This window comes from Aplidium turbinatum, chromosome 14 (genome assembly GCF_918807975.1).
Source record: "Aplidium turbinatum chromosome 14, kaAplTurb1.1, whole genome shotgun sequence".
NCBI lineage: Eukaryota > Metazoa > Chordata > Ascidiacea > Aplousobranchia > Polyclinidae > Aplidium > Aplidium turbinatum.
The window spans coordinates 15,751,481-15,767,441 of record NC_137485.1 but is presented as its reverse complement, the minus strand read 5'-3'; the positions used below and the strand labels follow the sequence as shown (position 1 = coordinate 15,767,441).

At 36.8% G+C, this 15,961-nt stretch overlaps 1 pseudogene; it reads right to left on the bottom strand.

The window, feature by feature from the left end:
* Positions 1-9,745: 9,745 nt before the first annotated feature.
* On the bottom strand, positions 9,746-11,387 carry LOC145782940 (uncharacterized; annotated as a pseudogene).
* Between the last annotated feature and the right edge of the window lie 4,574 nt (positions 11,388-15,961).

The window sequence follows — 15,961 nt, the reverse complement described above, 5'->3', positions numbered from 1 at the left end:
TTACACTGCCGTTGAAGAGAAATTGCCGAAGATAAGATTGACGAAAAAATAAAAGAATTGTTGTTTCCAGTACAAATGCCAATCACGTTCCTCTGGTTCGTGATTGCCTCTAAATCTAAGATATTGCTGTATCCGCATCATCCCCTGTTTACATTTGAAATATTTTCTTAATTTCATAAACGGAAAGCAAGATCGTTGCAAGCACGTTTGATATTATCCGTCCAATTGTGGGCTATGCATTAACACAAAAACACAATAATTCCTTGCCTTATTTGGCAGGCATGGCAAATGTTTTGTAAAGTCAACTGTTTATGGGCTATATCGTATTTCTCCAATTCAACGCCGTGCTATACTGACGTCAAACAATATACATTAGTATGGGACTGTAAATATTGAAAACAGGCGTTTTTGAATAAAAAAAGTAAATTTTATTCTGAAGTTGTGCATGAGTTTGAAGTTATTTCGAATTTTTGAGAAATATCATGATACGTAGGCTATGCGTTCGATTTTTCCTTGATTTCAGTTGTTTTTCTTTGTCAAAACCGTAACCTACTTGCAATATTGAAAAATTTCATCACAAATAAAATGTCAGAATTAGCTGTTTATCAAAACTTTCACATTCTGAGTGGTCTCAGCTTTATCTTAGCGCAGAATCTTAAGTTGTCAAATATGAGTGGAACAGCGGGAATGTGCTGTGACAGTTAGTTTGATCTGAATATATGAAGTTTATGAGAAAAAGGGAGATCCAGATTCATTAGTCGGTGTTTCAACAAACGTTTAATAGACATGCTCTACAAACGTGACTAGCGAAAGTTCAAGCAACGTTGTTCTGTGTCATGACGTCGTGCACACTCGTAAACAATTTACACGGTCGCCAGCACGTGCGGATACCAACGAGCCAACGCGTTAAAAGTCATGACTAGAGTGCTGCACTATTATTAATGTTTTTCAACCAGTCCGTGCACGCCCTGAATCGAAACAAAGGTGTTATTAACTTGTAAAAATGTTTGCTTGATAACGACATGCTGCTCCTTTGGTTTGGCTTTTCAATGCGTAGCTTTTAAGCACCCTCGTCAATTTATATTTGGCTACAGGCTGTAAAACAAAAGGCCTAACATAACAATTCAGAAAGACGAATAGGCACAAAAAAATTTAAACAACGTAATTAGTGAGCATAAAATGTAGCTCGTGCTCAAAGGAACAGTAAAGAAGTACAAGAGAACTAAGCCCCATCTAACAACAAGAACCCCATGCTCTAACTTTAGGCCATAAAGGCCTAGACCAAGCACCAACCACTAATTTATGAAACTGCAAGACTAATGACGTCATCATTTAGCCATAAAATGCTGACAATGTTTTTAGCATGTACTCACTCGACTCACTCCAACATGGGGCCGTTTTGTGAAAAATAGACTAAATGTGACTAAACTAGTTGTTGATGCATGATAGGATGTTTTTAATGTCTTAGCAAAATAAATTCACTGCCAACAGTGTAAAAACGTCTTCAGCTGCATAGTTGTGTGGTGTGAACCCGTATACGATTCTTGAAAGGATGCCGGTTCGACACGTTCAAGAGCATACGGCTATGTATTTGGTAGGACGCTGAACGGCCTGCCTCAATGTGGGATTTCTTGATTTGACACGAGAAAAAATCACATCAGAACGTTTTTTTAAAGTTTATGATCCCCCACGGCTTAGGCTTTGTCTTAATTAAGAATCGGGATACCTTTCACTATAAGTAGGGGGTGACACACCCCCGGATTATTACCAGCAACTTTTCTGCTATTAAAATCGCAACATTCTTACTTTGATAGTGTGTTTTGACCACAAGTGCGTCACTGACGAAAATATAAAATGTGGTTTCAATAAAATGAAAACAGTTTTTTGTTGCAAAAAAGCACCACTGCTGAGTGTTAAATAATTTAAAATAAAGTATATGCATACAAGCTAAAATACGCTTTTCACTTGGCGCATTGGAGGAGAGCACATTTTAATATAGTTTGTTTATCCAAATTTTCTCGAGCTTCTTCAGCATTGATCAATAACATCAGACGCAGGTATTGTTTCATTTCGAATAACTTTGTATTTAGTTTAAAATAAGATAAATGAAAAAGAAGTCATTTTGTTTTGTTTCCATATCTTTCCAACCTAATTTTGGTACATGGTGAAAAATTGCTTTTTGGAAAATATGTCTTGCATTCCTTACATAGAGCGGAGAGACGTTCTCAATAATTGCTTTCGTTTGTTGCATATGGTATCTTGCATCTCGACACGTGGGCTAATGGAAACGCCCATGACTCACCAGTTTTTTAGTGATGTTTTTCAAAAAAAAGATAATTTTGCCTTTTTTTATATGCAATAAAAAAAGTTTAGTTAGTTTGAGTCGTGCGCAAGTTTTTGACTACTTTTCATGAATAAATCACTTTGAAATTATTGTTTAAAATCATCATTTTTTGAATTATTTTGACTTTAAAAAAAAAGTACGGCATTGTCTATCTGGTTAAAGAGTTTTCACTGATTTTACATAAACCAATAAATCGCAAGAAAATTAAAAAAATTTAGTTTGGTGTTCTCCTCACACATATTTTGTGCTGTATGCAGTCGCATCGCCTTTTTTTATACTAAAAGCTCTCATATCTTCAAAGAGAGCTTAACGAGTTGGTAAAGATATAGCCTCATTTTTCATAAAGATCGTTTGCTTAACACGCTAGATGAGAAACGACCAAACATTATCCAGCCTTCCATCTGTGCCAAAGACAAGTGAAAGTGTCATTATAAGCTTAATATTCATTGCTTGACATGATTGTGACCTGCGCAAAAAACAGTTTTCCTAAATATTTCACTCTGCAATGATTCGACTTCAGAAAATTCAAAAGTGTCAAGTTCTGAAAGAAACGTAATAGTAGGCCTATAGCCTACAAATAGCAGGCAAAATACGTCAATGCCTTCTTAATCAACAACTTTGTGGGTGCCACGAAATATCGCTGATATTTTACAGTGTGGCACTAGTGACTAGGCGATGAAGTTGAAGATATTTCGTATGAGATTTGAAAATAATACGCTAACTTTGTATGACCTGCGGGCATAGTTCTTTTGTTGGTATCACAAAAAGACAAATATAAACCTACTCTGTCTATATACGGTGATGAGCTGCAGTAAGTAAGTAGCAATTGCCACAGATGACATTACGGTACAAAAAAAATTGCACTTCCTTATGTTTCTATTCAACACTTGGTTACGTCAAGCAGAAAGAGTTTAAAAAAAACTTCTGAAAACAGCGTCCTTGCCTTTGATTACGGCAATCCGTTGACTATCGCCACACACTTTTCAATTGTTTGGAAGAAGTATTTACCTAACCTAAATTTTTGAGTTTGTTTTGGAACGAAGTAATAGGTAGCCTCTCCTGCAAGTTTTACACCTTACGGAAAAAAAGTTTTAAAAAATCAAGCGCTTGTAACTAATTATAACCAGAGGGAACGCAGGTGGCCACACCCTCTGATGCACGTACGACATCACGATAATTCAATTTAGGATATAAAAGTGAGAACTTGAAAAGGAGTTGAACACTTAACATTGCGTGTGCATTGTTTTTCGGGTTACAACACCTTGCATCAGTTGTTCTTTTAAAAGAAATGGACATTAATAAAACTGAGTTTTTAAGGCGTAAAACTTGCGACGAATTTTTAGTAATAAATAACGACTTGCATGAAGCGCAATCAATCCCTGAGCGCAATATATCGCGATCTTGTAAGAGATCTCCACAGACATTACTGCAGATCAGGAGTGTCCAAAAAAAAATTTTTTTTGTAACCTACTGGAAGGCCAGATTTCATAACCCTTTTAACTTCTTTAACCTTAACGTTCCTTAAAAATACCCATTGTTAACATTATTATTATTATTAAAGAGGTGTTTGCTACTTTTACAGGACAAGGAACGGTTGATCGACTAAAAGAGTCAAGCGACTTTCCTGGAAATTTCCTAAATTATCAATGGGATAATCCAATCTATCCCTAATAATGTGCTGCGGTTTTGACTTCTGCTATGTGAAGTATAACGTCACTATTACTAGATCTGCAGAAGCTACTGCCTTATGAGTACATGTAACACTTGAAGTAGGCTACTCATATGAAATATTTACATTGCATCGTCTGTCAAACAAAAATAGATTGAAGTTTCCGCAAATAAGCATTTGTCTTTTGACCATAGACAATACCTATTAAACTCACCTTGCTAAAATTAAAAATGCCAAGCAACCGCAAAAATTTAAATAGCGTAAACAGAGCTGTGGACTTGAGGAGTCGGAAGGATTTTGGCGTATCCAGAGTAGGTGTCGTTAGAAAAAGGCTGACTCCGGCTTGATACAAAACGCTGAGCAATGAAATATTTGTTTGCAACATCTTTTTTCAAAATTTTGTTTCTTGTTCTCCGCATTGCCCTCTAAAACTTTACAAAAAATAAAATTGTTTGTTCTTGTCAGTGTTTGTAAAAGTCGCCTTTTTTAATTTCAATCACAACGTAAGTGAAATTAATTTTTCTTTAAATGAAAAAGGACAAATATTCAGAAAATTTGGAAACCTTAAAAAATCGGGCAACACTAAAGCCGGAATCGGTTAGTTTTAAACCGAGGAGACGGATTCAAAGCCGGCAAACTAAGCAGTCGCCTAGGGCGCAGCCTTCAAGTGGCGCAAACCTTTCTTTTTCTTGCAGTTTTAAAAAAAAATTTTCAAGTTATTTATTTAATGAAGACGTCTTTGTGTTTCGAATATTGTGGTGCGAACTGCAAGCTTATAATTTACAAGATAATAAACGAGAAAGTCGCTCCAATGCATCAAAACTGCAAGTTTAATGAGCTCATCTCTTTGCAAAGCCGTCGCAAGAGCGTGAGATTAAAACTATGGTGCAATCAAGCAGATACATACAATGAGTTGAGCTGTGAACTATAACAGCAATAACTACAAAATTCCCAAAACTAAAAAATTCCAAAATCCATGACACCTGAACATGTGCTACTCTTTCTGGTGCAATCAAAAACTTCAGACAATGTGCCAAATGCTTTATAGATTTGTATATTCCACTGACGCTTGCTCTATCCGTAGCAAGCGCTGAGAGAATCTTTTCAAATCTGAAACTCATCAAAACAATTGTAGCCTACGCTCTACAATAGTTCAAATAGTTAGCAAATCAGTTATTTTTTTCCATCGATTCAACGTCTACAGATGTCGAATCAATGTAAAAAAGAACTGATGTGGTGTCGATGATGGATTGTAGTAGTTACGATGAGGACGCTGAGAAAACAGATCTGGCCGGATACCAAGCGTAATTCCGAATCTTCTCTAAAAAAAACCAAGACCTCTGAAAAGTTTGTCCGAGGAAAAGTTAGGCGTTTGTTTTGTAAGTATAAAAACGAGAGAGTTTATGAAAATATCTCCGGTTTTTTGACGAGTTTTTGGCTACTTACAATGATCCAGGGACCTGAGCCAAAAGTATTCACCGGCCCATCCATATCAACGATAGTGACTGCGATAGGGCAGGTTACATCAAGCCTTGATATGCTTTCGCGCTAAGCGCTCAACACGATAAAATTTGGTAACGAAACTCAGAAGTGGAAGGTAGGCTTATACGAAGGTTTTTTTTAAGGTTTGGTTTGGGTAACCGCTAAGTAGTTTTAAGAGACCGCAAGTGTTTCATCTAAACACCAAAAAATAGCCATAACTACATACAATCAACGCAACATAAAATGAATTATTCGACAAGGCACAGCTTAAATGATTGTGACAGCGACCAAACAGCCTGCCCAACACGGCCGCCAAACAAGTTTGCTGCACAATCAAACAAAGTGTGCTTGTTGGCTTCTGCTTGTTGATGTTTCCACACGTAAAAATTGATCATTATGCGCCATAAATCAGAAATAAACATTGACGACTATCGAAGGTGCACTTCTTTTGTGAGTAACTCTTTGATTCAGCTGTTATTTAGCTGTACCTCCACTTTCTACTGTAGTTGCAAGTCCAAGTTTTGGGAAACCGCTGGAGAAATTCGGGGGCCCGTTTCGGTCCCCCAAAACACCTTAAAAAAAAACATTGGGCCTACGCATGAAAAATTATCTTCTGATGTACCGTAAATATAATTTTTGTAAAATAATTTTCTTAATTTTTTTTCAGGTTTATATCCAGTTCTTGAAGATTGAGATGAGGAGGGCACAAAGTCAAGGAAGAAAATTTTTTGTCTACGGTTAGGTTTGTAATTGGTTTCTTGTCAAAAACATAGCCGCATGCTTTCGACAGGTGTCAAACCAGCTAAGAATAGTGATCAGTGGCCCATATGAAATGACCTCGTAATCACGCCTATAAAGCAGATTTTAATCAATCAATCAGTTGTTTATATATCAAAAAATAAAAACGGAAGTGACATAAAACAATAATACACGCAATGTTTAATGTATTGCTGTTGATAGGGAGACAATGAAACGACCACACGGTCCACTAATCAATTGTCACCCTGAATGTTCGGAAGCTAAAAACGGGTTAGATAGCTAGGCAATTGCAATATAATCTTCAGCGCTCTGCTTTCCTTAGACCTAAACCATAATCGACCACAAAACCTCGTTTGTTGTCTCGTACTCGTGGCCAGGTTTGCACTTGTTCATCAGATGGGAATCTCGTCTGAGATTCGTTCCAATTTTTTATTTAACAAGTTAAACGAAAAATCTGCTTCTCAGAAACAGGCCCCTGATTTTAAAAGTGCTACTATTAAAAATTAACGAGCTGTTATGTTTTGTATAATTTTTTTTACGGAATTGTTTTTACTGTGTTCTTTTCCTCTCAAAAAAAGTGATGTAATTTCAAAAACGGTTCTGCAAGCACTAGACCTACCCTATTTCAGACAAAACCAATAGATTTTGTGGGATAAAGGGGAATTTCTTCTACAGCAATGTTTCTGTATTAATGTAAATAGGTTTCAGTGTTTCTGCTGGTAATAACGTGGTAGAACATATTAAAAAAAATTCTCTGGTTTGTGCGCGCAAATATTTGACGGGAAATTTTATATTCGTACAGTGTAAACAGATATTCAGAGTACCTTTTGTTAAAATAAAAAAATATTCTCAACATTTCTGCAATGTTTAAAAATTTGTGATAATTCTTTTTGTAATCATAAAAACAAACCATGAAAAAATGTTTGTAGCTGCAAATGTTTTGAGCTGCAGGTTTTGAAATACGTCTTACAACTTTGCTCGATAATATTCTTCCTTCAGCTAATTCAGCGTAATTTCAAACCTCCCTACTTGACTTGAGATCTTTTGTTTGAAACTCAAGCTTCGCCAAGACGTAGACTATTTATTAAAAAAAAATTTTTTTCACAATGGTAAACCGTTACTTTTTTGGGCCAGTACCTTTTTCCGAAAGCAGCCTTTTTTGCATTGCCTTCAAATGCTTTTTATGCGCCACCTAGCGGCGGTTACATCACAAGTATTATACTTTCCAATAAAATTTGTTGGTTACAGAATTAAAGCACAGATTTTGTAAGGTTTACAAAAATAAATTTACCAGAAAGTTAAAAAAATAAACTTGCTGAAAAAACAAGCTAAGAAAAAGACTGGTTCGTTTAAATTTCGAAATGAAAGAAATTATATCAGCGGGCAAGGCATCCGGAAATTAACCCATGAAAAATACTAGAAAGTGAATGTAATAATTCAGACATCAGCATGCTTGGAATGTAAGAGAATGGTTGAAGCAAAGCTTCTTGTTCCGTCAGATTACTTATGCTAATACTAAAATATATTTTAATCAGATTAAGTGACTTGAAATAAAGAAGGTGTGACTTTCGGCGCAAAAATACTTAAGCGATGTTTATCTCTCGTTGAGTTTTGTCAAAAAGAAAACTTAAGGCTTGATAATCTAAAAATTATCTGGTTTTATTTTATCATTTTTATTAATAAACCCCATGATTAGGCCCCGTAAAGAAAATGAAGTAACTAGAACTGAGGAAATCAAAGCGCGATATTGTAGGAAACTTTGTTTTCTTTAAATACCATTGATTGATATTCTTTAGTCTTCCCATTGCAGACAAATCATGTTCTCCTTGTCCCATCCCAATCAAGGTTCTAAAGTTTGTGTAGTGTACACTAGGGTGGGTCGATTTCTCCATTTATCATATAAATTTGAACATAGGTGCCACTTTACCTTCTAAACATTTCCTCAAAGTTTAAAATCGTTTGGTGCACAGCAACCCATTACCCCAATGACCTTCTGTTTCTATAACAGGGTTGTCAGATTGGGTAAAAAATTGCAGAAATTATTGTCATTTTATCTCATTTTTTCGCCCAATCCGGCAATCCTGCGCAGTGAGCGAACTTCTAATAGTTGTGCGGTTTAGCACGCCACAAAAAAAATTTGTGAAACTGACTCTTTATCTTATTTATCCGATAATGATTCGAGTTTCATGGAGAGTGTCTCAACAAGTAGTGCCTACAATACCATCTCAATCCCTTGTGTTGCAATGGAAGCCCATTAAAAGATGGTTTCTGACGAAACAGTTGCTGTTATTGTCACTGCTACTTTGCAGGATGTGTTAGGAAAAGACTTCTCCACAGACATCATTATTGGACTCACGGAAAGTGAGACATAGCCGAGTCAAGAGACGTACTGGATTGAAACCAACCCAACATGTCGTCAATAGTTTTATATCGCTTTATTTCGATGGGAGAAAGGATGAATCATATGTCTTTGATGACTACCACCACAGGAGAAAAATAAAAGAATACCATTACGTTTTTCTTACACAACCTGGTGACATCTACATCTCTCATGTCACAACACCAAGTGGTCGTTCAGTTGACACTTTAAAATGTATGATCGACGAGAATGTGAACATGGATGGAATTCGAACAACAGGGTGTGACGGGACAGCAGTGAACACTGGGAATCGTAATGGAGTAATTGCTAGAATAGAAGATCATATTCATTATGTAATTCAGTGGAATATATGTTGGCCTATGCTGCCCATCAATGAGTTACCATTGCAGCATCTATTTGGATTATTTGGAAAGACATCTGGTCCAGAAACATTCATTGGTCAAATTGGCGATATTTTGTGGTCAAACCTTATAGCCTTGGAGATCGCATTGTTTGATAAAATTGAAACTCCTCGTTTGCCAAAATTGGACAATTCAAAGATCTAAGCACAGACCAAATGTACCTTTTGGAAATCTGCCACGCAATCAGTACTGGGGAATGCTTTGAAGCACTCTTACACAGAGATCCTGGGAAATATAGCCTAATCATTCACAGGAGCAAATCGAATGTGCCGCTATTATGTTAGTCAAACCCATCCATCAGAAGCTGTTAAGACATTGACACGATTCATTGCAACCAGGGCCGGATTAAGCTTTTGATGGACCTGGGGCTATATGGTAATATGAGGCCTATATTTCATTCCCCTCATTGTACCAATCACAATTAAAATGAAATAACAAAAATTATTATACCCGAGGTAAAGTAGGTCTATTTACTTATTAAACACATTCAAATGACATGTTTTCTGGATTTAGACAAAGCAAAGCTGTTAATAACATCATCGGTGTCTATTTTATCCAAAATTTCGTTTTCAATGCAGAGTAAAGCTAAGGAATGCAATTTCTTCTGGCCCATGGATGAACTCAGATAATTCTTTATTCTTTTAAGCACTGAAAACGAGCAATCGCCTGAACAATTAGATATCATCAAACAAAGATACATTCTTAGTAGGCTACTGTACAACAGATACGTTAGGAAATGCATACATAAACTCATTTTCATTGATGAATCTAAACATTTAGGTTTCTTTGCTGCATTCGCTGTTAAAATGGTGTTTTAGCAGTGCAGAAAAATGAATTATCTCTTCAGGCAGTGATTCTTCTAGATCAGGGGTGGGGAACCTTTTTAGTATTGCGGGCCACATAAAATGAGAAATAACACAGGCGGGCCACTAAAGATTTCGAAATTCTATTTACAGATAAGAAATGCAGCGAAGACAGTTCGACAGTTAGAAGACAGTTGGTAGACAATGATTATTTCACTTTCACAGCTAGTGGGATGGCTGAAAGTTTTTATTTTTGGTGAGTCGTGTGATGTCTGCTGACACGGAAGATGTTGCAACTCTTAATTGTAACTCAACTCTTAACTGCAACTCTTAATCTTCTATGATGGATTAACTAGTCATAGAAGGCCATTGGCAATATACCGAGAATGCAGAGCCTACTCTTTTTTGAGCTGTTGTTTCAATATATTTTGAGTAAAGAAATTGTGACGCGGCCACATGGAACAGTCACGCCGGCCGTATTCGGCCCGCGGGCCGCAGGTTTTCCACCCCTGTTCTAGATTATCTGGATAATAGTGAAGCAATGGTTTAACACTCTCTTCAATTTTATAGTTAGACATAGCCTAGCGTTTAATTCCGCCAGAAACGACAATCTTATTTGAAGACGATCATATGCTGCAATTCGGGATTTCATACACAAAATAATTTGGTCAATGATTGGCAAATATGAGTATACTTTGAATCTGCTCGATGGATCAGGTGATGTGTCTTCCGATCTACATTCGCTATCCAAGCATAGCCTACTTTTCTTCTCTTCTTTCTTCAAATTTCTTCAATATAATGATGACAGCTACTAAATACTCTACCCTTTTTTTCGAATTCTTGAAATTGGGATCTTAATGTTTGAACAAAGTCATGTAGGCCCTGAAGCAAATTTGTTGTCTTATTCAAAGTAATTTTGCTATCCTGCAGCGCCCGACTAGTTTTATGAAACCGTTCATTATGCACGATCATAACTCACTTAAAATAATGGTTTCAATCTTTTCCATTGACAAGATAAACCCCTTGGCTGTTTCTCTAGTCTGTGATTGTTATTCCATTGTGATTCGCGCACCCTTGGAAATTAGCTGATGCGCTCCTTGGGAGGCGTGCCCCTGGTTAAGAACCACTGGTTTACACAGTTAGAATTAGTTCTATGATTTTGTCCTTTATTCTTTCGATCCTGATAATAAGCGTGTCAGTTGCTCTTAGTAAGTTGTTATCGGTGGGCCTGGGGCTGCAGCCCCATCAGCCCCCGCCTTAATCCGGCCCTGATTGCAACTGTATATGGGCCTGTATGGTTTGCACTAAGATTATTGGGTCTGCTACTATTCGGTGAGTCCGATTCGGTGAGTCTGATTCGGTGAGTTACTAACTTCTAACCCCTAACCCAAACCCTTAACCCCTAACCCTAAAACGGCAATGATAATTAGGCTATGGTACCCGATAATTTAAAAAAAAAATTGAAAAAATCCCCCGTTAAGGGATCGGACTCACCGAATCGGACTAACCGAATCGGACTCACCGAATCGGACTCACCGAAACGGGCCATTCCGAAGATGGCCACAGATATCAGCGATGCTCCAGCAGTAGGCTACTTTTCCTTATGATACAACTCAGTCATGGAATTGAGCCAGTAGAAGTGCAGTCTGTCATCGACAAATTGAGCAAGCAAAATTGTTATGCAGCTCACCCCGAAAACTTGCTATATGCCATGTTTCATGACAATAGACCTGCCATTTGTGAAGTAGCTGTTAAGCGAAATCTGAAAGCACGAAAGCTTTCATCTACAATAATATGAAGATGCCATCGCCCTGCTGATCAACTTAATCTTAATACAAAGGATTATATTGATATGATCGACTGGACACAGATTGACGTCACTGAACCACCATTATTATCATCTAACTTAAGCACTAATAGTGAGGATGAACTTTGGGATGCAATAAAGTCAGTCCCAGTAAAGTCGTCATACACTCCACAGACTCAAGCCGTTGAAAGAATGATTCGTGTAGTCGCTGAGGTCAGCCTCAAAACTGTCGGAAAGGAGAAAAGAAATTTATGATTTATTCTATCTTAGATGCAAGGAAGCATCGGCCTATATTTGAATCAAAGAAAGACTGTGTTGTTTAGTTTAACATCCTGGTGTGGCTCTCATTACATTTCAATTGTGTTTCGTTTTCACTGTAGCCTTATACCTATTGAACATAATTTTTTGTGAAGTAGAAAATTGTATTTTTCCATACCACCTGGGGTAAGTGGTTAGGAGCACACCATCACATTGAAATTTTAACACTTTATTTAGTATGGCAAGCCTCACCTAAATACCGATTTATGCGACAATCCAACAATTTCATGTAAAAATCGACCCACCCTAGTGTACACACACTGGGATATAATATACATATCTACTAACTTGAAAGGAACAATTCGAACATACGTATCCCATTTTCAATGACCAGAAAGCTTTTCAGAATAGACCACGAGAATTTGTACAAATGGAAATTCAGACGCCAATCAAAAAATATTCTTCATGTTTAGAAAAACTCGGAAAAATTTTAGATTTGCACGCAAAAGTATGGAACAAGAATTGATTGCACAAAGTTGTTGATTTCTAGAATTTTCTTTCACTACAGCTCAACAGGATTCTATTTCTGATCATCAGCATTACAGCATTAAATATGGAAACACGTCAAGGCGAGCCTCACGACGTGAACAAATTCAAAATAAAGCCTGCGTCATAAAATGGGCGCTTGACAACACCAAAAGAAAAATAAAATAAAATAAATTTTTGTGCTGAGTTGAGAAAAGAAAACTCGAGAAGTCCAACATAGCAAACAAGCTGTTTTTGAAAAAAAGATAAATTTGAACTTTGCAAAGAAGCAAATGTTCTATGAAGGTAAATAGACTATCATAGGCATGGCCGTGTGAGCAACATCTCAATGCAGAAAAAAAAGTCATATTTATAATTTCAGCAAACCGTAAACAACTTTAGGCACTCTAATATTTTTTAGAAAAAAAAGTTGGGATAAGACCAGAGTTTTAACAAAACGAAGTTTATATGCCATATGGACAATTCAAAACGTAATGTCCGAAAATGCAAAGCACATAGGTGTTGGGCGATTTCCTCCCGAAAAATATTACCAATATAATCTTGTTTTGATCCTTTTTTAGGCATTTTTTGGCGCAATAATGTTTTGTTTTTTTTATCAAATTTTTTAACCAAATTTATCAAATTATAATGGAACTTGATAATTATCTTTATCAGAACTGACGATGCACTAACAAGTGCGAAATATATTTTCGGTTACATCTACTGACTACTGATCCCTGTTACCTTAGCAATTGAGGTTTTAGCTTTCTAGATATGGAACAGGGATTGTTTCCGAACAAGACTAGGTCAGAAAGCGAGGCAGACTCCGACTCAGCAGCAGCCTAGAGCAGTTAGCTACAGAATTTGTGTTAAAGGTTTAGTTTAAAATTAAATTAGCGTATCATTTAAAAAAAGACTTCATTATTTTACGACCACAAAAAAATTACAATAATTTATTTCTCGAATATTTTTATAGCCCAACATGGCAGCCTTTCGGCAGGTTAACACTTTGGAAATCTATCTGAGGTGTCCTTATCTTCCTTCACCTGGCGTGTTTTTACGGTATGCTACATTTCACTTTCTAATCTATTTTCATCACCACTGAAATTTATCCATTTAATTGTTAATTAACTAGGCTACTTGAATGAGTAGTGTTTACTTTGGAATATTAGGCCCATACAGTATATTTATTTTGTTAATTTTGTGAGATACAAAAAACTTTTTACTCCCTTAAATTACTTTCTGAAACTATGCATACCCAAAATTTGCTAGCAAAGTGAATAAAATCTGATCGAGCGAGCAAAGCGAGCAAATTTTTTTTTGCAAAATTGGAATAAAAACTGCACATTAAATGTTTAAAAGTACAAGTCCAAAAACGCTGCATGAACTAAATGTGTGTGGGCCCCTAGGCGGAGGTGGGCCTCAGTCGGGGGGTTGAGAGCAATAAATACGGCCTTGTATGATTTAAGCTATTGATTATCGAGCTTTTGCAGCAGCTTTTTATTTTTTAAACAGTCAAAAACATTAAACAGACTAAAATGAGTGACCTCCTAAACAGCCGTCGTCCTCCCAGCTAGGGGCAAAGAGGGGCGGTTAACATAGCCCTGATCATAGGCCTACTACTGCTCATAATCGAACAACACTTGGTCGCAAGAAACCAAGAGGTCAATCAGCATGTCATTTCTTGTAATAAATGATGTAAAGACTTTGACTTCACGGGAATTGTGGTATTAGGAGCAAAGGCAGATTAAAAATGGGCTACGACAGTCATTTAATTTGAATTTTGGGCTACAAAAAAAAAGGTTAAAAAAGTATTGTTATCTGCAAAATCGGGAGGACACCTCAACCAGCTTTTTAATTTTCCCTCTACAACCAGCTTTTTAATTTTTCTTCCTTCAAGAAAAGCACAGACAAGCGTTTGTGCTCATTGCATTGCAATGCCATTATAAAAAGTAGGAAACAGAATAATGGAAGCCCTTGTAACAAATTTGCATTAAAACATAAACAGCGGAGAGGGCGCTATCTTGCCAATTAAGCGAATCAAGTTCGATACCCGTTTTCACCGTTGGTTGTTGACAAACATCGCACACCTTTACCCAGAGTGTCATAAATTGGGTGTAGTAGTTGCTGAAAGAAAAGCGGCAGAGACGAAAAAACTGACCACCCCATTGTCGTTAGTTGCAACGGATTAGTGTAATAAGAACCTTATTTTCTCATCACTTATGGGACCACCTTCATATCATGAGTGCTACGTCTCACTCCGTTTGATCTGTAAAGACTACTTCCTCCTGATTACTATAGTGACATAGTCCATTTGAAGCTTCTTAAAATAAATTATATTGAACCCCTTCCTTTTTTGAATCTCAATTTTTACATCGTCTAGTCTTTCATAGAAGTTTTTGTTTCGTCGAAACTTTGGTGTCCCCCAAACTTGTTTCTAAACCCGCCACTGGCCACATCAATAGACTTCCTCAAGTTGTTTTTAACAAAGTCGTGCTTCAGTTTCATTTGAAAATAAAAGTAGCTTATTACGCTGTATTTGTTAAAGTAAAAACAAATCACTTCAAATAGTGCAAGAATGGATAACCTCTGGCTAGATCACATTTCGGATAAAATATTTCACCATTATAATCTAGGCCAGGGGTGTTCATACTTTTTCCCAGGAAGGCCAAACTTGCTAATGGGGAAGTGTTCGCCGGTCAACAACCTTGTTTCTCTGATAATCTTGTTTCGCTCGAAAAATGATGCATTATATAGTAATGCTGTGTTATTTAATATCGTTTTATAACATTTTATTTTATAAATTCTCATTTCAACAAAGCAATACGCAGGTTTTAGTAGTTGCTATATAAGTTATATATCAAGGGGTGGGTTAAGTTTGGTTATTAAAAGTTATCAGCTTTTCCATTATAAACTGAAACATCCTGAACTTTTGTAAAACACATCTGTATTAATGTGGAAGATGAAACTGACGTCTTGATTTTAATACCCAGGTCAAATTTGGTTCGAGGTAGACAAACATAAAACATCATGTAGGCCTTATACGAGAGTCGCTCAGTTTCGATCTCAAGCGGTTCTTGTTTAAGTTATAACCGAGAACGTCCGCACACACAAATATGTTGAGCCAAACAACCTCAACTGTTTCTTTGTAAAAGGTTCGTATTTCTGGAATTTTTATCCAGGTGCTTGTAAAAAAAGCTCAAGGGAGATGTTGCTGTCGATATCGGCGTCGCAGTGAAGCTGAGTTGGCTGAAGGTGAGCTGGATTATCATCAGGGTTCAGGCAGCAAGAAGTGAATAGCGACAAGTTCTTCCTAAAGCGGTCGTTGAATTCGTTACTCTTCAGGACAATAAATAGTTGATTTCGCAATTATGATGCAATAATGGTTCTACTGGAACTTTGTCGCTGGATTTTCTCTTGTCTGTGAGAATGTGTTGTCTTTTAAAAACGCGAGTGGAATCGGGATGATTTTTGTGTGTTTGCGGGCCAAAAAGAACCCATTGTGTAACAGCAGGCACGAGCCATACAAAAAC